Source organism: Bubalus kerabau, chromosome 1, assembly GCF_029407905.1.
Source record: "Bubalus kerabau isolate K-KA32 ecotype Philippines breed swamp buffalo chromosome 1, PCC_UOA_SB_1v2, whole genome shotgun sequence".
In the NCBI taxonomy this organism is placed as follows: Eukaryota; Metazoa; Chordata; class Mammalia; order Artiodactyla; family Bovidae; genus Bubalus; species Bubalus kerabau.
Window position 1 is genome coordinate 162463621 of NC_073624.1, and position 27405 is coordinate 162491025.

At 37.9% G+C, this 27405-nt stretch overlaps 1 protein-coding gene across 5 annotated transcripts in view; it reads left to right on the forward strand.

The window, feature by feature from the left end:
- Positions 1 to 27405, forward strand: part of CCSER2 (coiled-coil serine rich protein 2) — a 166580-nt gene that overhangs the window by 41467 nt on the left and 97708 nt on the right. The gene's annotated exons all lie outside the window — the stretch shown is intronic.

Here is a 27405-nt window from a genome sequence, read left to right on the forward strand (position 1 = left end):
CAAAGACTGAGTTAATTATGGTCTCATATACATTCATGATGCAGTTGACCTTTGAACAACATGGGTTTGACTTTTGAGGGTCTACTTATCTGTAAATTGGTTTCAGTAGTAGAAACACTACAGCACTACACAGCCTGTGGTTGGTTGGGTTTGTGGATGCGAAGCTGCGGATGTGGAGAGCCGCATAGATGGGGTGCCAGCTGTAAGCTAACCATGGGTTTTCAACTGTGCAGAGGGCCAGCACCTCTAACCTTGCGTTGTTCAAAGGTCAGCTCTACATAAATAAATATACATGCATATATTCACATAGGCATATTGTCTTTTTCAGTTTCTCAAGGTAGGGGAAGGCAGTCTAGAGATGTTTTTGTCACATTGAGGAATGCTGCTGGTAACTAATGGGTAGACACTGGGATACTGTTTAACATCCTGTAATACACAGGATAACACCCACAACAAAGAATTATCCAGCCCAAGATGTCAGGAGCGCTGCTGTTGAGAAACCCTGGGCTAGGCTGTGCTGTGGTGGCATTCTCAATGCCAATTTGCAGTGACCTAACGAAATGAAAGTTTATTTTTTACTCTTACAAAGTCTCCTGTAGGTCTGGACAACTCTGTAGGGCAGCTGTCTTTAGTGTTCTAAGCCACTTTGATCTTGGGGCTTCATCGTGGCCTTCTGAGACCCTTTGTCCCTCTGGTAATGAGGATGTCACACAAGCAGTTTACTGACAGAGGATTTACACATGCAGTTACTGCTTTGGCCTGGAGATGGCATATGGTACTTTTACTCACAATTTACTAAACTGAGTTAATCTTATGTATTGAGTGGGCAGGAAGTGTAATTTTCCTGTGTGCCTGGTAGGCAAGGGAACCGAACATGGGTGAGCACTGGAAGACCTACCATATGTTTATACATGCATATTTTAAGAAAAATTGCTAGTAATGTGGATTATATGCAATGTGAATAAAGCATAATTGGTGTGAGTAAAACTAATCTCTATGATTACTTAATATATAAAATACAATTTTCCAGTAGTAAGGAAAACTGGTAGTCCTTGTGGATATATTAAATTCCAGGAAGATTTTAGGTGATGGAATTTTCTGTCTCCATGTAAACCTGTGATTTGGAAAAAAAATAAAGGTCATTTCCAGAAACTTGTTAAATTGCACAGACATGGAGAGGACACATACTTAATTTAGAGGCATCATCTCTTATTTCTTTAGATAAAGGAAGTTCAGAAAAGATTACAGTTCAAGAGCGTTACGTGCTGTCTTACTAGATAGAACTTTTTAAGTGAATATGATTGGAATTGAAATGAGCATTGAGTCCAGCAGATGGCAGCAGTCAGCCACCTGGTACTGGACATTTTTCAGACGGTTCATTACTTAAATGATGAGATAGCCTCTGGAAGAGTTCAGTGCATATCTGAATTGACCATTAGTCTCTACAATTCACGAATTTCCTTCTTGGTTATTTCGCCTGTGTATATGAGATGGTAAACAAAAATATTCATTCTGTGCTCTGGAATGGAATGGTATCTGTGTGTCATTCTCTTTGGATCTAAGAGGAAGACAATTTGAGAAAGGATGGAGAATTAAGTTGAAAAGAGTGTGATAGTGGGTTTACCATTTTTCTCTAAAATTCTACCAACTTTTTGTTTTTTCTACTTTAAATTAATTTTATTAGGTGTGTACTTATTTAGAGTTGTTTCCTTGGTAAATTGGACTTCCAGTCATCATGTAGTGATCTTCTGTAACCCTCATTATGCCTTTTGTCTTAAGGCTTCTTTTTTTCAGAATTAGTATATTTTACCAGTTTTATTTATACATTTTTGTTGCCTTTATCATGTATGGTTTTAAATTTTCGTGTAAATAAGTTTAGTATTGTTTTCCTTTACAGTTTTTACTGTGTGTGTGTATAAGACATCGTTTTCTAGTCCTGGGGCCATACAAAATACTTGGTATGTTGAGAGCTGCTGCTGCTGCGGCTGCTAAGTCGCTTCAGTCGTGTCCAACTCCGTGGGACCCCATAGACTGCAGCCCACCAGGCTCCCCCGTCCCTGGGATTCTCCAGGCAACAACCCTGGAGTGGGTTGCCATTTCCTTCTCCAATGCATGAAAGTGAAAAGTGAAAGTGAAGTTGCTCAGTTGTGTCCGACTCTTAGCGACCCCATGGACCGCAGCCTACCAGGCCCTCCATCCATGGGATTTTCCAGGCAAGAATACTGGAATGGGGTGCCATTGCCTTCTCCGAGTATGTTGAGAGGTAATATAGCAAATAATTAAGAACCAGGGCTATGAAGCAAATTAGATTAAAAATCCCATTACTGTAATGTACTAATTGTATACCTTTGGATTCTCTGTTCCTTTATTTTTGTAATGGAATGGGGATAATAACAGCACGTATCTCTAGGGCTGATATTGGGAAGTACATGCCTGAATGTTTTAGCAGCCATGTGATAGTGGTTGTTGAGTATTTTGAGTATCATCTCAGACTACCCCATAGGATTGTTGTGAACCTTAAATAAGGTCATATATAAAAAATAATTAATGCCAGGGAAATAGTAAGAGCTCAGAAAATGTTAGCCATTTATTATTATGCTGCTGTTTTCATTTTTTTTACATTTGAGGCTTCCATCTGAAGTTGGTATGAGGCATAATAATTTACCTTCATTAATATTCTTTCATAATATACTTGGGGTGCTGTGTGGAAAAAAAAAGAATTAACATAGCAGCTGAGATTGCCTGTCCTTAGAAAGGCTGACCCTTTACTGGTAAACAGTTCCCTTACTGTGATACAGAACTTCCCCTAAGTGGTAAGAGTGGGTCATTGTGCCTCAGCTGTACTCTGGTTTATGCTGTGTACCTGCGTTCCTTCTGGGGTCCTGACATTTTCGTATATCCTAGGCAGAGGGTGCCCATGTCACCAGCCCTCAAAAACAACTGAATTTCTTAGGGACATGTGTAATAGACAACACTTTTCATGTGTTGTTGCAACTTGTTGGAAGAATTGAGCATGAACATTGATTCTGCTGGGAGGGGACTCAAAGCTAATGCTTCCTTTCTTCAATTCTGCCCCATATGATTTTTCCTTTTCTCGTTTTGTTTCATGTCCTTGTGCCGGAACACATATGGACATGAAACAAAACGAGTATATATGACTGCTGAGCCCTGTGAGTCCTTCCTGTGAACCATCTAACGTTGGGGATGGTCTCGAGGGCTCTGACATAGGCACTGATTCAAAGTGCCTTTGTTCAAAGTGCCTTTGATTCAAACACCTTTGTTCACTGCAGTGTCCTCTTTGTTTATCATCTTTCCATATTTCTATAAGAATCGTTTGAAGTAGCTACGGACCAGTTAGTAACTCTTCAGATTTGGTTGAATTTAGGTGGGTTGAGTAAATTGATATTGATAGGTTGGGAACTAGCGTACTCTCAGTCTGGTATTCTTGATTTTCAGCCTTATATCTACTCAGGATAACCGAGCATTTTAAAACTCAGTAAACTTTTAGTTGATATTTAACCTTTTTGAACAGGAAATACAGCATTTTTTTTTTTTTTTTTTTGCTAGTAAATATTGTCAGAATCATACTGTATGTGCACAGCTTTAAGCAGAAGCATTTTCTGCTGTTGTGAGTACAGCGAACCGTACTCAGAACCATCTTTGCTGTGGTGCTGTGACCAATATAAGCGCTCCCATTGCAGGGGAATTGAATTCAGATGTCACAATGACTGATTTCCTGACCCTTAAATATTTAGGGATTGATAATTTTAAATCATCACATGGACTGCTTTTATTTTTGGAAGGATTTTTATGGAAGACTAAAGAAGTGGTTGAACCAGATGTTCCTGGCTTTCTTTTTTTGTTCTATCAGCCTTGACTTATCTTCATATAGTAGGCAGGTTTAACGTCCTTATCATTTAGATAGAACCTTTCTCATTTTAAAATGTAGATTCAAACTCTAGCTTGGAAGCTTTTGACAATCAGTAAGTAGTTATGACTCATGATGCCAACACCTTTTATTGCACATTTCTTTACCTGTGCATTTGTAAGGGAACAGCTGTCTAGGTTTGGGTTGCTACCTTGGTGACTGATGTTGCTAGACTTTATTCAAACTTAAATGTATGCTAAATGTCATAATATTCCTTGCAGTAACTTATTGGGAATAGGACTTCCCTAGGTTTTTTTTGCACTGAATTTTGAAATTACCTGTGGTCTAGAAATGTAGCAGAGGAATACCAGAATATCAATTTGGTTTGTATTTGTCATATTTAGTTTTACTGTGCTTGGTTTAATTTCTGTCTACTGTTTCTTTGGGGTGTATTAACAGGAGTCAGCAGGCTACAGCCTTGAGGCTGTCCACTCATTTGTAAATCAGTTCAGTTCAGTTCTCAGTTGTGTCTGACTCTTTGCGACCCCGTGGACTGCCGCATGCCAGACGTCCTTGTCCATCACCAACTCCCATCGAGTCGGTGATGCCATCCAATCATCTCATCCACTGTTGTCCCCTTCTCCTCCTGCCTTCAATCTCCCAGCAGGGTCTTTTCTGGTGAGTCAGTTCTTCGCATCAGGTGGCCAGAGTATTGGAGTTTCAGCTTCAGCATCAGTCCTTCCAATGAATATTTTTGTAAATAAATTTATGTATATTTATATATGTAGATAAATTTTTACAATAAATTTACATGTAGTCTGGCTGCTTTTGTGCTACTCTGGCAGTGCTGAGTAGTTACAACAGAGACTGTATTGCACACAAACATAAAAATATTTACTGTCTGAGCTTTAAGAAATAGTTTGCTGACCCTCATATTAGAACACTGAAAATACATTTTAAAGATTCAGAGATTAACTTTTTAAACCAAATAAAAGTCTATGGAAACCTCTTAGGCATTCAGTTTTCTGTGTTCTCCTTGCTAAGCTGTCATCCTCTGGCTCCCAGTGGGAGGCAGCCATCGATATATTTAACATATTTGAGTGACCGTCATGGGCAGAGCACTGAGGATACAGTGATCAAGACTGCTGCAGGTTCTGTTTTAGTGCTTACATTCTGTTGAGGCACATGTAGTTGAAGCATTTAGCTAAGTCATTCATTTTCTGCAATTGATAAGTGAGGAAAGTGCTGCTAAGGAAAATTACCAAGTGAAAGTATATTGCTGGAACACCTGGTCTGGTGTGGGTGTTAAATAAGGCTTTTTTAGAAAATGATGGTTAGGCTTAGTTGGCCCAGGGAATACAGTAAGTTGGTGAAAAGGATATATGTGATTGGAAGAATGTTGGTTTTAAGCTGGAAAGGAGCATAACTTGATTTACATTTTCAGAATACTTTGTGTAAAGATTGAACTAGAAGAGAGGCAAACAGTGGCTGGAAGCTGTCATTCATGTGAGGGATGGTAGTGGCTTGGACTAAAGTGGTGGAAGAGGGCAGCTTCGAGGAATCTGCAATTTTGAAAGTGGGTTTAGAGGGTACAAGTGATTAAATTCCATTACTCATTGACTGTAAGGGAGAAAAGTGTTACCTCCTCACTTTTAAAAGTTAGGATTGGTTCTGCTGTTCTCATTCATTCTGCCAAAATCATCCTAAATTGCCAGTTTGACTTATTTTCCTGATGGTTTTCCCAATCCTTATAATGTCAAACCTGAACTACTTGAGTGGCTCTCCATGGCCTCTTCTACTTTATACTGGTCTATCTATTTGCTTTTGATTTCCAGATCCTACTACGTGTCTTGAATATAGTGATGACATCTCTCTCTCATCACTCTTCTAGGTTTCTGGCACTAAATAAGAACTCAATATATACTTGTTGAAACAGTGTCATGATGATGTGCCATTTAATTCAAAATAAATAGAAACACTTAAAACTAAATATAATGTTTAATATTCAATAGTTTTTCCATACACATTGTGACATAACCTATTTACAGAGTAAGTTTCTAAGGTACCACGTGTCATAATAGCAAGTTGCAAATAGCTAAAAATGTGACATTAGCATAGACTGATAGTGGAGGGACAGCTTACAGAAAGTTGAGACCGACCTAATATAGGTAAATGAACATGTCAAACTGACAGTGATACTTTCAGTATGCTCTGATACATACTTTCAGTATGCTGTGATACAGAATGCAGAACTTGAACTCATGGAAGGGATCTATTACAAATAAGGGGACAGAATGAGTTGAGGAAACTAAATTTTTCTTAATTTCCTTTTTATTGGCTGGACTAGTGAATCTGCCATGCCCATTTAATTACTAACATAGCTTCTTGGCCTGTTAATGTATCTTTTAGGTTTAAAAACAGAGTTTAAGTTTATTTTATATAGTTGTTGTGACCCTTTAAACATAATATTTTTCTTCATTCTGTATTATTATTACTTCTCATAAATTAAAACTGTTTAATATGAAGTTCAATTCAGTAATTATTTATTGAGCTTCTGGTATGTCTCAGGCATACTGTTCAGTGCTAAAGTTACTGAATATATGTAAGGCTGTCTTTATTCTTTATGGCTTTAAAATCTAGTATGAAAAGTGATTATAAATATACAGTCATAGTGTAGTTTTTAAGTGATATCATGCATGCTGTGTTAGCATATGTATGATATGTTATGAGGAAGTGACAGTTGAGTTGAGTTTTGAAGAATGGATACAAAGTTGACCAGTTGGTCAAAGAAAAGGGAAGGTGAGTGTTTTGGGCATAAAGAATAGCATGTACCTGGAGGGACCACAAAATCATGATGTATGAGAGGAATATCTGCATTGCTTAGAATATGATGTGTGAAGTAGAGAGTGGTTAGAGATGAAGCTATGAAATTAAGAAAGTGAAAAGGAAGAAGAATCTTACATCTCAAATCAGAAAGACAAATGTTTACAAATCAGGTTTTAGAATAAGGCAGATATAATTTAAATTTTATATCAACATCTATATTTTAGATCTTTATACATACTTCCAGTCTGTATATTAAGACCATGAGTAGAATGTTTTTTTCTGCACAGTTTTTCAGTTTTCACAAACATGGAATTATTGGACTATCTAAAACTTCTCGGTCAAAGCCCCCATTTCAGAGAAAAAGTGAATTTAAAAGTAGTTTGTTAAAGAAAAATAAAAAGAATAAATAGTTCACTACGAAGTCCTTTTTGCCTAGCAGAGAACCTGGCATAGAGTAGATGCATAATTAGTAATATCGGAGAAGGCAATGGCACCCCACTCTAGTACTCTTGCCTGGAAAATCCCATGGACGGAGGAGCCTGGTGGGCTGCAGTCCATGGGGTCGCTAAGAGTTCGACACGACTGAGCAACTTCACTTTCACTTTTCACTTTCATGCATTGGAGAAGGAAATAGCAACCCACTCCAGTGTTCTTGCCTGGAGAATCCCAGGGACGGGGGAGCCTGGTGGGCTGCCGTCTATGGGGTCGCACAGAGTTGGACACGACTGAAGCGACTTAGCAGCAGCAGCAGCATGAATAAAATACTGAATTCCACGAGTTGGATCAGATAGACATTATGAACTAGTTATAGTTAATGAGGATGCTGAGGCTGAGTAGTTAAATGCGTTTACAATTAAATGAAATTTGGGCTTCCCTGGTGGCTCAGATGGTAAAGTCTGCCTGCAATGTAGGAGACCCGGGTTCAATCCCTGGGTCCGGAAGATCCCCTGGAGAAGGAAATGGCTACCCACTCCAATATTCTTGCCTGGAGAACACCATGGACAGAGGAGCTTGCTGGGCTACAGTCCATGGGGTCAGAAAGAGTTGGATACAACTGAGCAACTAACACAGGAGTTATTGAAGTTGCTGTTCTAACCTAAATGAGTAGTCACTTCAGAATTGTTAATTTGTACCCTTACAGGACATACCTTTATCAATTAGAGTAAGGTGCTTACGTAGAATTGCTTTGCCTTTAGCCTTTTGGGCTCCATTCATTTCCACAGTTACTTAGGATAGTGATTTATTCCCCTCACCTCCTTCAGTGAGGTGGTTTCATAAACTTAAAAAAAAAAATCATATGCATTAAGATTTACTCTGTGTGCTGTAAAGATCACTGAATTTTGACAAATGCATAATGTCTTATTTCATAAAGAATAGTTTCACCATCCTAAAATGTCCCTACATTTCATGTATTTATCCCTCCCTGCAACGAACCCCTTGCAAACACTAATGTATATGGAACATCTCTATAATTTTGCCTTTTAAAGAATGCCATATAATTAAAATCATACACCATATAGCTTTTTCATATTGGCTTCTTTCATTTAGCAATATGCGTTTAAGACTGATCCATATCTTTTTATGGCTTGGTACTTCATTTCTTTTTATTGATGAATAATATTACATTGTATGGATTACCACAGCTATCAAAGGACATTTTGGTTGCTTCATATTTGGCCATTCTGAATAAAGCTGCTGTAATTGACCTGCAGGTATTTATGTGGACAGGTGTTTTCATTTCATTTGGGAAAATACCAGAGTGCAATTGCTCAATCATGTGGTAAGACTGTTTAGCCTTATAAGAAATTACCAATCTGTTTTGCAAAGTGGCTGTATCAAATTGCATTCCCACTGACAGTGTGTGAGAGTTCTAGTTCTCTGTTCTCACCAGCAATTGCTATCGTCAGTGTTTTGTTTTTAGGCATTCTAATAGGTATACAGTAGTATTCTGTTATTGTTTTAAATTTGGAAATTCCCTAACAGCAGAACGTTTATCATGTGTTTGTCATCTGTATATCTTTAAATGTCAATTTAGTATCTTTTGTCCATTTTTAAATTGATTTTTTTTTTTGAGTTTCTTTTTTTTTTTTTTTATTTTATTTTATTTTTAAACCTGAAGCACTGTATTAGTTTTGCCAAACATCAAAATGAATCCGCCTCAGGTATACATGTGCTCCCCATCCTGAACCCTCCTCCCTCCTCCCTCCCCACACCATCCCTCTGGGTCGTCCCAGTGCACCAGCCCCAAGCATCCAGTATCGTGCATTGAACCTGGACTGGCAACTCGTTTCATACATGATATTACACGTTTCAATGCCATTCTCCCAAATCTTCCCACCCTCTCCCTCTCCCACAGAGTCCATAAGACTGTTCTATACATCAGTGTCTCTTTTGCTGTCTCGTACACAGGGTTATTGTTACCATCTTTCTAAATTCCATATATATGCGTTAGTATACTGTATTGGTGTTTTTCTTTCTGGCTTACTTCACTCTGTATAATAGGCTCCAGTTGCATCCACCTCATTAGAACTGATTCAAATGTGTTCTTTTTAATGCCTGAGTAGTACTCCATTGTGTATATGTACCACAGCTTTCTTATCCATTCATCTGCTGATGGACATCGAGGTTGCTTCCATGTCCTGGCTATTATAAACAGTGCTGCGATGAACATTGGGGTACACGTGTCTCTTTCCCTTCTGGTTTCCTCAGTGTGTATGCCCAGCAGTGGGATTGCTGGATCGTAAGGCAGTTCTATTTTCAGTTTTTTAAGGAATCTCCACACTGTTCTCCATAGTGGCTGTACTAGTTTGCATTCCCACCAACAGTGTAAGAGGGTTCCTTTTTCTCCACATCCTCTCCAGCATTTATTGCTTGTAGACTTTTGGATCGCAGCCATTCTGACTGGTGTGAAATGGTATCTCATAGTGGTTTTGATTTGCATTTCTCTGATAATGACTGATGTTGAGCATCTTTTCATGTGTTTGTTAGCCATCTGTATGTCTTCTTTGGAGAAATGTCTGTTTAGTTCTTTGGCCCATTTTTTGATTGGGTCATTTATTTTTCTGGAGTTGAGCTGTAGGAGTTGCTTGTATATTTTTGAGATTAGTTGTTTGTCACTTGCCTCATTTGCTGTCTTTTCACCTTGCTAATAGTTTCCTTTGATGTGCAGAAGCTTTTAAGTTTAATCAGGTCCCATTTGTTTATTTTTGCTTTTATTTCCAATATTCTGGGAGGTGGGTCATAGAGGATCCTGCTGTGATGAATGTTGGAGAGTGTTTTGCCTATGTTCTCCTCTAGGAGTTTTATAGTTTCTGGTCTTATGTTGAGATCTTTAATCCATTTTGAGTTTATTTTTGTGTATGGTGTTAGAAAGTGTTCTAGTTTCATTCTTTTACAAGTGGTTGACCAGATTTCCCAGCACCACTTGTTAAAGAGATTGTCTTTAATCCATTGTATATTCTTGCCTCCTTTGTCAAAGATAAGGTGTCCATATGTGCATGGATTTATCTCTGGGCTTTCTATTTTGTTCCATTGATCAATATTTCTGTCTTTGTGCCAGTACCATACTGTCTTGATAACTGTGGCTTTGTAGTAGAGCCTGAAGTCAGGTAGGTTGATTCCTCCAGTTCCATTCTTCTTTCTCAAGATAGCTTTGGCTATTCGAGGTTTTTTGTATTTCCATACAAATTGTGAAATTATTTGTTCTAGCTCTGTGAAGAATACCGTTGGTAGCTTGATAGGGATTGCATTGAATCTATAAATTGCTTTGGGTAGTATACTCATTTTCACTATATTGATTCTTCCAATCCATGAACATGGTATATTTCTCCATCTATTAGTGTCCTCTTTGATTTCTTTCACCAGTGTTTTATAGTTTTCTATATATAGGTCTTTAGTTTCTTTAGGTAGATATATTCCTAAGTATTTTATTCTTTCCGTTGCAATGGTGAATGGAATTGTTTCCTTAATTTCTCTTTCTGTTTTCTCATTATTAGTGTATAGGAATGCAAGGGATTTCTGTGTGTTGATTTTATATCCTGCAACTTTACTATAGTCATTGATTAGTTCTAGTAATTTTCTGGTGGAGTCTTTAGGGTTTTCTATGTAGAGGATCATGTCATCTGCAAATAGTGAGAGTTTTACTTCTTCTTTTCCAATTTGGATTCCTTTTATTTCTTTTTCTGCTCTGATTGCTGTGGCCAAAACTTCCAAAACTATGTTGAATAGTAATGGTGAAAGTGGGCACCCTTGTCTTGTTCCTGACTTTAGAGGAAATGCTTTCAATTTTTCACCATTGAGGATAATGTTTGCTGTGGGTTTGTCATATATAACTTTTATTATGTTGAGGTATGTTCCTTCTATTCCTGCTTTCTGGAGAGTTTTTATCATAAATGGATGTTGAATTGTGTCAAAGGCTTTCTCTGCATCTATTGAGATAATCATATGGTTTTTATTTTTCAATTTGTTAATGTGGTGTATTACATTGATTGATTTGTGGATATTGAAGAATCCTTGCATCCCTGGGATAAAGCCCACTTGGTCCTGGTGTATGATCTTTTTAATGTGTTGTTGGATTCTGATTGCTAGAATTTTGTTAAGGATCTTTGCATCTATGTTTATCAGTGATATTGGCCTGTAGTTTTCTTTTTTTGTGGGATCTTTGTCAGGTTTTGGTATTAGGGTGATGGTGGCCTCATAGAATGAGTTTGGAAGTTTACCTTCCTCTGCAATTTTCTGGAAGAGTTTGAGCAGGATAGGTGTTAGCTCCTCTCTAAATTTTTGGTAGAATTCAGCTGTGAAGCCGTCTGGACCTGGGCTTTTGTTTGCTGGAAGATTTCTGATTACAGTTTCAATTTCCATGCTTGTGATGGGTCTGTTAAGATTTTCTATTTCTTCCTGGTCCAGTTTTGGAAAGTTGTAGTTTTCTAAGAATTTGTCCGTTTCTTCCACGTTGTCCATCTTATTGGCATATAATTGTTGATAGTAGTCTCTTATGATCCTTTGTATTTCTGTGTTGTCTGTTGTGATCTCTCCATTTTCGTTTCTAATTTTATTGATTTGATTGTTCTCCCTTTGTTTCTTGATGAGTCTGGCTAATGGTTTGTCAGTTTTATTTATCCTTTCAAAGAACCAGCTTTTGGCTTTGTTGATTTTTGCTATGGTCTCTTTTGTTTCTTTTGCATTTATTTCTGCTCTAATTTTTAAGATTTCTTTCTTTCTACTAACCCTGGGGTTCTTCATTTCTTCCTTTTCTAGTTGCTTTAGGTGTAGAGTTAGGTTATTTATTTGACTTTTTTCTTATTTCTTGAGGTATGCCTGTATTGCTATGAACTTTCCCCTTAGGACTGCTTTTACAGTGTCCCACAGGTTTTGGGTTGTTGTGTTTTCATTTTCATTCATTTCTGTGCAAATTTTGATTTCTTTTTTGATTTCTTCTGTGATTTGTTGGTATTCAGCAGCGTGTTGTTCAGCCTCCATATGTTGGAATTTTTAATAGTTTTTCTCTTGTAATTGAGATCTAATCTTATTGCATTGTGGTCAGAAAAGATGCTTGGAATGATTTCTATTTTTTTGAATTTACCAAGGCTAGATTTATGGCCCAGGATGTGATCTATCCTGGAGAAGGTTCCGTGTGCGCTTGAGAAAAAGGTGAAATTCATTGTTTTGGGATGAAATGTCCTATAGATATCAATTAGGTTTAACTGGTCTATTGTATCGTTTAAAGTTTGTGTTTCCTTGTTAATTTTCTGTTTAGTGGATCTATCCATAGGTGTGAGTGGGGTATTAAAGGGTATTAAAGTCTCCCACTATTTGATCATTATGTAGTGACCATCTTTGTCTCTTTTCACAGCCTTTGTTTTAAAGTCTATTTTATCTGATATGAGTATTGCTACTCCTGCTTTCTTTTGGTTCCTATTTGCATGGAAAATCTTTTTCCAGCCCTTCACTTTCAATCTGTATGTGTCCCCTGTTTTGAGGTGGGTCTCTTGTAGACAACATATGTGGGGGTCTTGTTTTTGTATCCATTCAGCCAGTCTTTGTCTTTTGGTTGGGGCATTCAACCCATTTATGTTTAAGGTAATTACTGATAAGTATGATCCCGTTGCCATTTACTTTATTGTTTTGGGTTCGAATTTATACACCGATTTTGTGTTTCCTGTCTAGAGAATATCCTTTAGTATTTGTTGGAGAGCTGGTTTGGTGGTGCAGAATTCTCTCAGCTTTTGCTTGTCTGAAAAGCTTTTGATTTCTCCTTCATACTTGAATGAGATCCTTGCTGGGTACAATAATCTGGGCTGTAGGTTATTTTCTTTCATCATTTTAAGTATGTCTTGCCATTTCCTCCTGGCTTGAAGAGTTTCTATTGAAAGATCAGCTGTTATCCTTATGGGAATTCCCTTGTGTGTTATTTGTTGTTTTTCCCTTGCTGCTTTTAATATTTGTTCTTTGTGTTTGATCTTTGTTAATTTGATTAATATGTGTCTTGGGGTGTTTTGCCTTGGGTTTATCCTGTTTGGGACTCTCTGGGTTTCTTGGACTTGGGTGATTATTTCCTTCCCCATTATAGGGAAATTTTCAACTATTATCTCCTCAAGTATTTTCTCATGGTCTTTCTTTTTGTCTTCTTCTTCTGGGACCCCTATGATTCAAATGTTGTAGTGTTTAATATTGTCCTGGAGGTCTCTGAGATTGTCCTCATTTCTTTTAATTCGTTTTTCTTTTTTCCTCTCTGATTCATTTATTTCTACCATTCTATCTTCTAATTCACTAATCCTATCTTCTGCCTCTGTTATTCTACTATTTGTTGCCTCCAGAGTGTTTTTAATTTCGTTTATTGCATTATTCATTATATTTTGACTCTTTTTTATTTCTTCTAGGTCCTTGTTAAACCTTTCTTGCATCTTCTCAATCCTTGTCTCCAGGCTATTTATCTGTGATTCCATTTTGATTTCAAGATTTTGGATCAATTTCACTATCATTATTTGGAATTCTTTATCAGGTAGATTCCCTATCTCTTCCTCTTTTGTTTGGTTTGGTGGGCATTTATCCTGTTCCTTTATCTGCTGGGTATTCCTCTGTCTCTTCATCTTGTTTAAATTGCTGAGTTTGGGGTGTCCTTTCTGTATTCTGGCAGTTTGTGGAGTTCTCTTTATTGTGGCGTTTCCTCACTGTGTGTGGGTTTGTACAGGTGGTTTGTCAAGGTTTCCTGGTTAGGGAAGCTTGTGTCGGTGTTCTGGTGGGTGGAGCTGGAATTCTTCTCTCTGGAGTGCAATGAAGTGTCCAGTAATGAGTTATGAGATGTATATGGCTTTGGGGTGGCTTTGGGCAGCCTGTATCTTGGAGCTCAGGGCTGTGTTCCTTTGTTGCTGGAGAATTTGCTTGGTATGTCTTGCCCTGGAACTTGTTGGCCCTTGTGTGGTGCTTGGTTTCAGTGTCGGTATGGAGGCGTTTGATGAGCTCCTGTCAATTAATGTTCCTTGGAGTCAGGAGTTCCCTGGAGTCAGGGTTTGGACTTAAGCCTCCTGCTTCCAGTTATTGGTCTTATTTTTACAGTAGTTTCAAAACTTCTCCTTCTATACAGCACCATTGATAAAACGTCTACGTTAAAGATGAACAGTTCCTCTACCTTTCTGTGTTTTCTTCCATTCCTCTAAAGGCACACTGATTCATTACTCTGGAGTTGTCCATAGACGCTGTGTCACAGATCCAGGTCTCCTTTCTGCATATAGTCACATGACATCCCCAGGAGATGCACACTGTTGGCCACACGTCACAGAGAAGGAAACGGGCTTCAGCAGCTCAGCCAAGCTCCAGCAGCTCGGCTCCCAGCACGGGCTCGACCCACCGGGCTGCGGCTTGCACCACGGCTACCTGATTTCTTGTTATTGAATTTTAAGAGTTCTTTGTATGCTTCAGATGTGTCTTTTATTAGATATGTGATTTGCATGTGTCTCTCCCAGCCTATGCCTTGTCTTTTCATCCTCTTTAAAGTGTCTTTCACAGAGCAAAGTTTTAATAAATTCCAACTTAATTTTTTTTCTTTCACAGATCATGCTGTAGGTTGTATTGTTAAAAATCATCACCAAATGCAAGGTCATTTAGTTTTTCTACTTTGTTTACTTCAGTAAGTTTTATTGTCTTATATTTTGCATTTTCGTTTGTAAGCCATATTGAGTTAGTTTTTATGTAACACCCATGTTTGGGTTAATTTTTTTGCAAGAAGTTTTGTCTAAGAGTTTGAGCACTATTTGTTGAGAAGACTGTACTTTCTGCATTGAGTTACCATTGCTCTTTTGTCAGAATCTGTTGAGTGTATGTATGTGTGTGGGCCTCCTTTGAGCTCACTGTTCTGTTTTGTTGATCTGTGTGTCTGTTCTTTCGCCAGTAACATACTGTCTTAATTATTGCCTTGTTTTGTCTTATACTAAGTCTTGTGTTGTATAATAAAGAATTCAGCTGACTTTGTTCTCAGTTTTTGTGTGGGAGCCTCTACATCTTTGGAATTTCCCAAGTGATAGGGGTGTTTTTGTTCATGGTGGGTCCTGATAGTTTATGCTTACAAGGTAACTCAGGCTGGGGGTAGGGCATGCAAGAAAAACCAAACATGCAGTTAGAAAGTTGGGGTGTTGAGCCCTCTGATAGTTTGACCTCCAGGGAGCAAGGGAACTGGGCTGGAGATTGCTTTAATCATGTGGCCCATGATTCAAGCTCACGTGTCTTTGTAACGAAACTCCAATGAAAAGTCTGGATACCGAATCCCAGGTGCATGTCCCTGGTTAGCCATACTTTCTGCCTATTGTCATTCATCAGTTTGCCAAGGAGGTGACCTATTCTGACTCCATGGAGAGGGAACACGGAAGCTTCACGTTTGGGACCACCCTAGGCTTTGCCCCGTGTGTCTCTTCTTTTGGCTGGTCATGATTTATACCATGTTGTGGACTATAATACAAGTGTAATCATAAAGTATATTCCTTTGCTGAGTGTTGTAAGTTGTTCTGGTGAACAGCCTGATGGAGTAGTTTGTTGTTTAGTTGCTAAGTCATGCCCGACTCTTTTGCGACCCCGTGGACCGTAGCCCACCAGTCTCCTCTGTCTGTGGGATTTCCCAGGTAAGAATACTGGAATGGGTTGCCATTTCCTCCTCCAGGGGATCTTCCTGACCCAGGGATCAAACGAGCATCTCCTGAGTTTTTGTGGGCAGATTCTTTACCGCTCAGCTACCAGGGAAGCCTTGAGGGAGTATTGGGAACCTCCAAGTTTGTAGTCAGTTAGGAAGTACAGGGCCTGGGAACCCCTGAGATTTTTTGGCCAATGGTGTCTGAATTAAATGTTAGTCTTGTGTAAGACTGTCCCATTAACCTGTGAAGTTTGTGCTAACTCTGGATAGCTAATGTCGAAAGTCATTGTAGCTGGTGTCAGAAAAAAATGAAATATGCTACATCTAATTTGACTGACTGAAAGAGTATTGGGTTGATATAGGTAGGACCCGCAGCTCACTATAGAACCATCACAGATGGCTGTTCATAGTAGGTTACCTGGGGGAGTGGGTAGCCTGGTGGACTGGATAAAACTGACTGTAGTCTGAGTACCTGAGAAGAGAGACTGTGTTTCTTCCATAAATGCCAAGTGGAACATCACAGATTGCCGGCTCCCAGCTGATCCACGGTATTCGAAGGAGAGACGGCGTAGGCGAGGGTCAGGAAACAACTGCTTAATTAAACGTTAATTAAGGATATAAAGAGTAATAGAATGAGGATAGCTCAGTGAGGAAATTCAGTGTAGAAAAGAGGCTGAATAAAATTCCAAAGCAGGGAATTAATGTCACCTACGAAGGCCGCAGGCGTCCTCCCGTTCTCCCGAAGGAGAGGAGACACTAAGGCCTCCCCTGTCGGATCTTAGAAGCCCAGGCAAAATTAGTAGGCTTGACGAGCTTCCCCGCCTCAGAGGAAAAATTCAGCCAGAAGGTGAAAGAAAGAACGACATGGGGAGACCAAATTTTGGTGAACAAAAAAAAGGGGCGTACTTTATTTTCCAAAGTAGTTTTATACCTTAAGTTGTGCATAGAGGATAATGAGGGAAGGGGTGGAGTCATGCAAGGACAGCAGTTCCTGGTTCTAATTGAAGCCAGGCTTTCAAACTTATCATATGCAAAAGTTCAGGTGATTTACATCATCTTCTGGCCAGGAGGCCTGTTAACATTTTAAGAAACTTATTTTTCTCTAAAGGTGATTATTCCAAAGTCAGGCACCAGCCTCCAAAAAAGCACTGGGCAAAGCTGCATTTTACATTTCTATACACCCATTATATCAATCAATACACTGCCAAGGACACAGTAGGTAAGGAGTATGGAGACTTAGCAGCAAACATTGGCCCGACAAGTGAAAAACCCTTCACCAATACAATTTCTAATCAATCTTTTAACTACTCAAAATAATCTGTGTTTAGACAGTTTAGAACATCTCCTGCCTCTCACAGTTGAGAGGCTCTGAACAATCACATGTGGCCGGAAAAACCTATTCAGGCAGGCTAGAGGACTTCCAAAGGAGTTTGTAGGTTGAAACACTGTCACACCCAGGAATTATTAACTGGAGCTGTAAGCTAACTCTCTTTTCAGAGAGAGGTAGTGGGGGACAGCCCCCCGTAAAGTCAGAGGTGTAGGTGAAAGCACAAAGCAGAAAGTAGGCAGACTCTGGTTTTGGGGGTAGATGCTCGAGAATTTCCAGGGGGACTCCTGAGGCTCGATCCCGCCTTTGCATATGCCGAGCCTCCTTCCTCATGACCTTTGCCACGGGCGGAGTGCCTCACCCTGGCCCCCGGCAGTGATAGAATTCTAGTTGAGCTATTCCAGATCTTCACTCAATATGCAATATGCCAGCTCCCGGCAACAGATGACAGGGCTGTGCCCTCTGTAACAAGCCATGCTGGATTGACTTTATGATGATTGTATTATTTTTCTACTGAATATGCCCCATAGTCAGGTCATATCAACTCTTGTGATTAAGAGGACTCCTTTTACATGGGCACCTCATGAAACCATACTGTTGTAAAACCAAGCATCTGCCTAAGAAACCTTATTAGATTTGCTGTCTTAGTTTCCCTTATTGATATTAAAGGTAAAGGAAAAAAAAGTCATTAACAAGAAAAAGGAGGAAAACAGAAAGGGAGAGCCAAGGGATTTGTCCCAGTAGGGGCTGATGTTTATGAGAAGTGGGGTGAATATATGGGACACTGATGAGGTTAAGATGAAGATGTTAATGCCACACTGTTGAATGTTGAGTGTCCCAAGAGGAGCCGATGCTGGTTCTGCAACCCCAAAGGGACCTCAGCTACACCATTCTATTTATCTCAGTTTGAAGGAATTTTAAAAGCTGACAAAGATGAAAACGAGGACTCTGACCTGGAATCACCTGGGACAGTAATCTGGTAGATTAGACAAAATGAAGATAGATGGACAAAAGGGACACGGTCCCTTGGCTCTTACCCTCTGGGGAGGAGTGAGTGGGTGAAAGAGTCACCAGCTGTAGAAGAGACCTTTCTGTAGTCCTTGACAGAGACATCCATGTACTTTGGTATCAAAACATGTTGATGAACAAGTCCTAAACTAGGGCCCCTTTTAGATTGAGAGAAAATAGTAATGCTTGGGTTGATGGATTAAGGTGAAAGTTCCAAGTGAAAGTTTAAGCAGGTTTTATGTAAAGTAATTGGTCCTGTTAACTGAATGTTTTATGGAAAAGGATATTATGCCCTCGGAAGTATTGTGAAGCCAAAGGTTTGATAAAATATTAATAGAGGCTACTGTTAGGAATGCATAGTTGATGGTCCTCTGAAGGTCTGAGAGTAATAATTCCACCACCAAAAATACAATTCTTAGAAACAGCTTGAGGATTTTTATCTTTATCTATTTGAAATAGTTTCTCTCTGAATGGTTATTCCATGAATTTGATACACAAGTTAGACTTGTGTATATTATTTTACTTTTGATTTTTAGGTATTCGTTTAAGCATTATTTGCAATAGTAGAATATTGAAAACAGCATAAACCCCCAAATAACATTCGTAATACATAGGAATAGCATATTATAGAGGCTAAGTAGGGGAAACAGTATGATAATATAGATATTTGTTTAAAAGTTTCAAAATTTTATTTTTTAATTAAATTAAAATGAAAAATTTATTTAAAAATAATTTAATTGTAATTTGTGTATTAAATTTATTTTAAAAATAAGTTAAAAAATAAGTTTAATTTTAAATCGGTAATTTATTAATTACTTATTTAATTTTATATTGGTAATTTTAGTTAATACTCTATTTTAAATCAATAAATCCTAATTATGAATAGTTTAATTATTTTAATTTACGATCAACAATTTATTTCAAATTAATAATTTATTATTTAATTTTTAGAAAACGTAAGCAAATATGAATATATTTACCGCCCTTCAACTTCTAAGCATATACATTATGGTTTTGCTGTTACAATTAGTTCTTTAATAAATAGCCTTGTCTTTTTGTATTTTGGGGATAGATATATAGAATTGTGACACTGTATTAAAGGTTAAATGTACAAGCAATTTTCTTAGATATTTGAGTATATTTTTAAATTTTCAAAAGCTCTTTTTTATTCTTGAATGAAATTTCTTTCAACATGAATGGTTAATTTTATGTTGAATGAAATTTCATTAGAAATGGATTTAGAAAACGCGGAGGAACCAGAGATCAAATTGCCAACATCCTTTGGATCATCGCAAAAAGCAGGAGAGTTCCAGAAAACATTTATTTCTGCTTTATTGACTACACCAAAGCCTTTGACTCTGTGGATCACAACAAACTGTGGAAAAATTCTTCAAGAGTTGGGAATAACAGATCATCTGACCTGCCTCCCGAGAAATCTATATGCTGGTCAAGAAGCAACAGTTAGAACTGGACATGGAACAACAGACTGGTTCCAAATCAGGAAAGGAGTACGTCAAGACTGCATATTGTCACCCTGCTTATTTAACTTATATGCAGAGTACATCATGCGAAATGCTGGGCTGGATGAAGCATAAGCTGGAATCAAGATTGCCGGGAGAAATATCAATAACCTCAGATATGCAGATGACACCACCCCTATGGCAGAAAGTGAAGAAGAACTAAAGAGCCTCTTGATGAAAGTGAAAGAGGAGAGTGAAAAAATTGGCCTAAAACTCAGCATTCAGAACAGTAAGATCATGGCATCTGGTCCCATCACTTCATGGCAAATAAATTGGGCAACAATGGAAAACAGTGAGAGACTATTTTTTTGGGCTCCAAAATCACTGCCGATGGTGACTGCAGCCATGAAATCAAAAGATGCTTGCTTCTTGGAAGAAAAGCTATGACCAACCTAGATAGCATATTAAAAAGCAAAGACATTGCTTTGCCAACAAAGGTCCGTCTAGTCAAAGCTATGGTTTTTCCAGTAGTCATGTATGGATGTAAGAGTTGGACTGTAAAGAAAGCTGAGCGCTGAAGAATTGATGCTTTTCAACTGTGGTGTTGGAGAAGACTCTTGAGAGTCCTTTGGACTGCAAGGAGATCCAACCAGTCAATCCTAAAGAAAATCAGTCCTGAATATTCATTGGAAGGACTGATGCTGAAGCTGAAACTCCAATACTTTGGCCACCTGATATGGAGAACTGACTCACTGGAAAAGACCCTGATGCTGGGAAAGATTGAAGACAGAAGGAGAAGGGGACGATAGAGGATGGGATGGTTGGATCGCATCACTGACTCAATGGACTTGAGTTTGAGAAAGCTCCGGGAGTCGGTGATGGATAGATAGGGAAGCCTGGCGTGCTGCAATCCATGGGGTTGCAAAGGGTTGACACAACTGAGCGAATGAACTAAACTGAAAGTGAACATTTCAGTGGCAGTTAGTGTGTTTGCAATATTGTGTAACCACTACCTCTCTTTAGTTCCAAAACACTTCATCAGCCCTCAGTAAACTTTGTACTCATTTATTAAGTAGTTACTCCCCATTCACCCTTTCCCAGCCTCTGAAAACCATCAATCTGCTTTTTGTATTAATTTACCTGTTTTGGATATTTCATATATAGAATCATACAACATGTGATCTTTTGTGCCCAGATCATTTACTTACCAGAATGTTTTTGAGGTTCTTCTGTATTTTTGTAGTATGTATTAAGAGTCCATTCCTTTTTAAAGTTGAATAATATTCCATCATATGTACATGTCATTCATCCATTGATGGACATAGTACATATGGGCTGTTTCTGCTATTTCATTGTGAATAATACTGCTGTGAACATGTATGTACATGTGTTGGCTTAAATATCTGCTTCAAATTTTTAAGGTATCTCTCTCTCTCTCTCTCTCTCTCTCTCTTTGAGTGAGATTGCTAGACTATGTAGTAATTCTGTGTTTAACATTCTGAGGAACTGCTGAACTGTGTGTTTTTATTTTTTTTAACTATAGCTGAATCATTACATTCCCACCAGCAAAGTATAAGTCTTCTAGTTTTTCTATGTACTCGATGGCACTTGCTTACTGTTTTTTGTTCTTGTTTTTTTATTATAGTCAACCTACTGGATATTAAGTGGCATTCCATTGTGGTTTTGATTTATTTACATTTCCTAAATAAGTAATAATGTTGAACATCTTTTTGTGTGCTTATTGGATATTTGTATATCCTTTTCAGTTAAAGTCTATTTGAGCCCTTTGCTCATTTAAAAAACTGAGTTATTTGTGGTTTTATATATCCTGGATACTAGACTCTTATTTGATATGATTTGCAAGTATTTTCTTTCATCTTATAGGTTGTCTTTTCACTTTATTGATAATATCCTTTGATGCACAGAAGTTTTTATTTTTTTCACAAAAGTTTGTAATTTTGATGAATCCAATTTATTTTTTCTTTATTGCTTCCACTTTTGATATTGTACCTAAGAATTTATTGCCCAATGCAATGTCATGAAGATTCAGGTTACCACACACATTTTATAATTATTTGTTCTAATTCTATGAAGAATGGTGTTAGTATTTTGATAGTGATTGCATTCAATCTGTAGATTGCCTTGGGTAGTATGGTTATGTTAACAATGTTAATTCTTCCAGTCCATGAACACATACATCTCTCCATTTGTCTGTGTCATCTTCAGTTTCTTCACTGTCTTATAGTTTTCAGAGTAAAAGTCATATTCCTGTATATTTTACTCTTTTTGATGCAATTGTAAATGGGACTGTTTTCTTAATTTCTCTTTTTGATAGTTTGCTGTTAGTGTACAGAAAGGCAACAGGTTTCTGTATATTAATTTTATATCCTGACACTTTAATGAATTCATGAATTCTCAGTTTTTTGGTGGTGTCCTTAGAATTTTCTATATATAGTATCATGTCATTTGTAAACAGTAACAGTTTTACTTTTTACTTTCCAATTTGATTTCCATTTATTATTTCTTTTCCTTGTCTGATTGCTGTGTCTTGAACTTTTAATACTATGTTAAATAAAAGTGGCAAGTATGGGCATCTTTGTCTTGTTCCTGATCTTAGAGAAAATGCTTTTAAGTTTTCACTACTGAGTATGATATAAGCTTTAGGCTTATCATATATAGTTTTTATTATGTTGAGGTATTTTCTCTCTATACCCACTTTCTGGAGAGTTTTTAATTGTAAATGGATGTTGAATTTTATTAAAAGCTTTTTCTGCATCAATTGAGATGACCATATGGTTTTTATTCATCTATTTGTTAATGTATTATATCATTGATCTGCAAATATTAAGCCATCTTTTCATCTCTGGGATAAATCCCATTTGATCAAAGTGTATGATTCTTTTAATGTGTTGTTGAATTTGGTTTGCTAGTGTTTTGTTGAGGATTTTGTCTTGTATTGCTATGAATTTCCTTTCTAGAGCTGCTTTTGCTGCATCTCATAGATATTGGAACATTGTGTTTCCATTTTTATTTGTTGCCAGGTTGTTGTTTTTTTTTCCCTTTGATTTCTTCTGTGACCCAGTATTTGTTCAGTAGCATATTTGTTGTAGTTTTCTTTTTTTTCTTTCTTGTAGATGATTTCTAGTGTCATAGTGTTATGATGGGAAAAAAATACTTTATGTGATTTCAGTTTTCTTAAATTTATTGATACTAGTTTTGTGACCTATGATATGATCTAACCTGGAGAATGTTTTATGTGCACTGGAAAGGGATGTGTATCTTGCTCTTTTGAATGGCATGTCCTGTAGATAATTATTAAGTTCAGAGACTAATGCATTCTTTAAAGCCAGTGTTTCCTTACTTATTTTCTATCTGGATGATCTGTCTATTGATGCACATGGGGTTTTAAAGTCCTCTGCTGCTACTGCTAAGTCACTTCAGTCGTGTCTGACTCTGTGCAACCCCATAGACGGCAGCCCGTCAGGCTCCCCCGTCCCTGGGATTCTCCAGGCAAGAACACTGGAGTGGGTTGCCATTTCCTTCTCCAATGCAGGAAAGTGAAAAGTGAAAGTGAAGTCGCTCAGTCGTGTCCGACTCTTAGCGACCCCATGGACTGCAGCTCACCAGGCTCCTCTGCCCATGGGATTTTCCAGGCAAGAGTACTGGAGTGGGGTGCCGTCTCTGTTAAAGTCCTCTACTATTACTGTATTACTCCTCAGTTTCTCCTTTTGTGTTTGTTAATAATTATTTCCAGTATTTAGGAGTTTTTCACTTAAATTGTTATACTTTCACCTTCAGAATTTTTATTTTTCATTCCCTTATGTTCTATATCTTCACTGATATCCCGTACTGAGATTTGAGCATATTTAAGATAGTTGATTTAAAGCCTTTGTCTATTAAGTTCAGTGCTTGCGCTTTCTCAGGGATCATTTTGGTTAGTTTTTTCTTTTTCCTTTCTGTGATAGATGCTGCTTTCTTTGCATGTCTCTAAAAAGGTTTTTGTTGAAAATTAATCATTTTAAATATTTTAATTTAGCAACACTGGAAATCATATCCTTCGTCTTTAAGGTTTGTTTTTGTTACGTTTTTATAGGCTATAGTATAGCGTTTACTTTAGTGACTTTTCTAAAATAGAGAAGAGAGTGTGAATTTCTTCTCGTCATGTGTAGTCTATGAAGTGTGTGTTACTTTAGTTTATGTTTATTGAGTGTTTTATGCAGAGATTTCCTTGAATACCAAATGGCAAATAAAAAGAAAGAAAAAAAGAGGGAGAGAGGGAGAGTGCGAGTAAGAGAAAGGGATTAAGGGAAAAAAGAAGATAAGGAGGCAGAGAAAGAAAAAAGAATTAAAAGGAAAGTGAATTAAAAGACCTTACAGTCAAATTGAAAAAAAAAAAAACCTCCCAGTGACTCTGTCTGCACACTGGCTCAGTGTTGGGACAGTCCTTCAGTACTTAGCCTGACCATTTACAGTTCTACCTTGGCCTTCATTTGCTCGTTTTTTCTGGGCTAGAGATCAGCCAGAAGTGAAAGCTTTGGGTTTTCTTACTTAGGTCATTACTGAGAATACATTCTACCCTGGGCATTTTTTGTGGCTTCTGAAATTCACAACATACATGGCACTTTTGAATTACCTAATTTCCCAAAGAAATTCTCTCCCTAGCCTTTTTTTCCTCAGTCTTTTAGTATTCTATGTCTCAACTATAATCTTTTGTCCCAGGGTGATATGGATTACTTATTTGACTTAAAATGTTTTTGACTAGTGCTCACAGCTTTTCTGCCTGAGTGATTTCCAAGTTGGGCAAAGCAATGATAAGCACTTTGTATTAGTCATTCATGTAACCTCAGACAGGTTAGAGCAGACAGATACACTATTTCATGAATAAAGTCGCCACCGTGCTCTTTGGAACCAGTAGCAGAATCCCACACTAGAAAGATCTGCTTTAAGTCTGCAGTCAAGCTGGGGAGGAGCCTATGGGAAAGGCCGATCTCAATAGTGATTGGAATGCAAATCATTACAGCAGTTCTGGGAAATGGTTTAGCAGTTCCTTATGAAGTTAAACACAGATGCACTATATCACCCAACAGTCCTACTCAACCTGGGTATTTATTTACGCTAGAGAAATGAAAGCTTATGTTCACACAGAAACCTGTACGTGAATGTTCATAGTAGCTTTATTTATAATAACTGAAAATTTGAAAAACCAAAACATCCTTCAGTGAGTAAATGGATAGACAAACTGGTATGTTCACGCAGTGGAACACTTAGTTTTGTTTAGTTGCTGAGTTATGTCCAACTCTTTGCAACCTCATGGACTGTAGCCCGCCAGGCTCCTCCATCCATGGAATTTCCCAGGCAAGAATACTGGAGTGGGTTAACATTTCCTCCTCCAAGGGATCTTCCTGACCCAAGGATTGAACCTGTGTCTCCTGCGTCTCCAACATTGGCAGGCAGATTCTTTACCACTGAACCATGAGGGAAGCCCTGCTCATCAGTAAAAAAGTAACGCGTTATTGATATATTCAATCAATTTAGATTAATCATAAAGGCATTCTGCTGAGTGAAGTAAGCCAGCTCCAAAAGGTTACATACTGTATGATTCCATTTATGTGATATCCTTAAAAGACGAAACTAGTGATGGAGAACAGATCACTGTCTGCTAGGGGTGATGGGTGGAAGAGGGTGTAATTATAGCTGGATAGTACAAGGAAGTATCTTTGGGTGAAGAGATTATGTGTCTTGATTACATTGGTGTTTACACAAACTTATATGTGTTTTAAAATTCATAAACTATATAACAAAAGAAAAAATTAATTTTACCGCATGGTGATTAATAGAAACTGGTGATGGTATCCTTCATTTGTCAAAATCATTTAGGCTTTCTCCAATTTATTAGTGAAGGAGAAATTCATAGAAGGAAGCCCTGGCCCACCATCTGTTTAGTTCACTCTTCTTGAACAGAAAAGCATTCTCAGAGACCAAGGAAGTTCTGTACACTTCTGCTAATATGTGTTCAGTCAGGGTTTTAATTCCAATGGGACTTGTGGGAAGCCTCTGGAAGCCAGAGAGTATACAAATTTAGCTTTTCATTATCATACTCTCAGCTGATGGTTGTGCTAGATGGTCTCCCAACTAAAACAGGTGTATGTGGATGTTGGCTCCCAACAAACGCAAGCTTGCCAGTAAGAGGAAGAGCCTGCCATCACAAACATGGGACAGAGACTCTTTCCCATGTTAAGCAGTCTCCATGCTTATATGGCTTCCTTTCTTCCTATAATAATGCATTTCCTGGGATGTACAGATGACAGATTCCCAACCCAGTGAAGAAAAATTGCAATAAATTTTTCCCCTTATCTGTTTGCTTGAATCCTTTCTGAAAGGTCTAATAATAATATCTCTGATACAGTTCTTCTCAAAATTTGATATTGGAGAAGCAGAGACCTTCTGTAAAAATGAATATGGGAAAGACTGTCTAAGACAGATCTTAGAATCCTGTCTTCTCAGTCAGCATTGTCTCTCTTGTCAGACTCATTATTTGATAGCTTTCAGTTGTCATTTATGTGAGTGACTCCCACACCTCAGATTTTTTTGCTCAACTCCAATCCCCTGTATATTTAGTTGTCTGGTGGACATCTCTTCTTGAAGATGCAGCAGGATGTCAAAATTGTCAGGTTCTGATAGTGTATATTAATTTTTTATCTCTTATCAGATCTGGTTATCCTTTTCTAATACATTATTTCAGTGAATGGAAGTCACCCATCTGTTTCTAAATCTAGGAACCAAGGAGTCATTCATGGCTCTTTTTTTACTTCTTAGTGAACTTTGGTCCTTTAGATCCTGACTCTTCTGTATGTCTTGTAATTGTTTATTCTTTCATTGTCATTGACATTGATTATCATCAGGCTGTGTCATATGTTACATGGATTCTGCAATAACTGCTAAACTGTTTTCCCCCCATTTAAATCCATTGTCTATACTGCAAATAGAATAATGTTTCTTTAGTGCAGATCTCAATTTGTCACTTCTTAAAATAAAGCTCAACAGTCATACCCTGTCATTGAAATACAGTCCAAATTCCTTAAGATGGCTTAAATAGTGGTTCATGATGTAGATGTACTTCTGGCCCTTCCCCTTACACTTTGTGTTTGAATGCTGTCTTAGTTCCAGTTACTGTAACAAAATACCATAGACTGAGTGGCTGAATGGACAGACAATTATTTTGTACAGTTTTGGGACCTGCAAATTCTAGATGAAGGTATTGGCAGATTCAGTTCCTAGTGAAGGTCTCTTCACCTTTTAACAGAATCCTCATATGGTGGGTAGAGAGAGTGTGTGCTCCTGTCTCTTTAACTTCCTATAAGTGCTGCACTCAATATGTCAGCAAATCTGCAAAACTCAGCAGTGGCCATAGGACTGGAAAAGGTCAGTTTTCATTCCAGTCCCAAAGAAAGGCAATGCCAAAGAATGTTCACACTACCACACAATTGCACTCATCTCACATGCTAGCAAAGTAATGCTCAAAATTCTCCAAGCCAGTCTTCAACAGTATGTGAAGTGTGAACTTTCATATGTTCAGGCTGGATTTAGAAAAGGCAAAATTGCCAACATCCATTGGATCATTGAAAAAGCAAGAGAGTTCCAGAAAACCATCTACTTTTACTTTATTGACTACACCAAAGCCTTTGACTGTGTGGATCACAACAAACTGGAAAATTCTTCAAGAGATGGAAATACCAGACCACCTGACCTGCCTCCTGCGAAATCTGTATGCAGGTCAAGAAGCAACAGTTCGAACTGG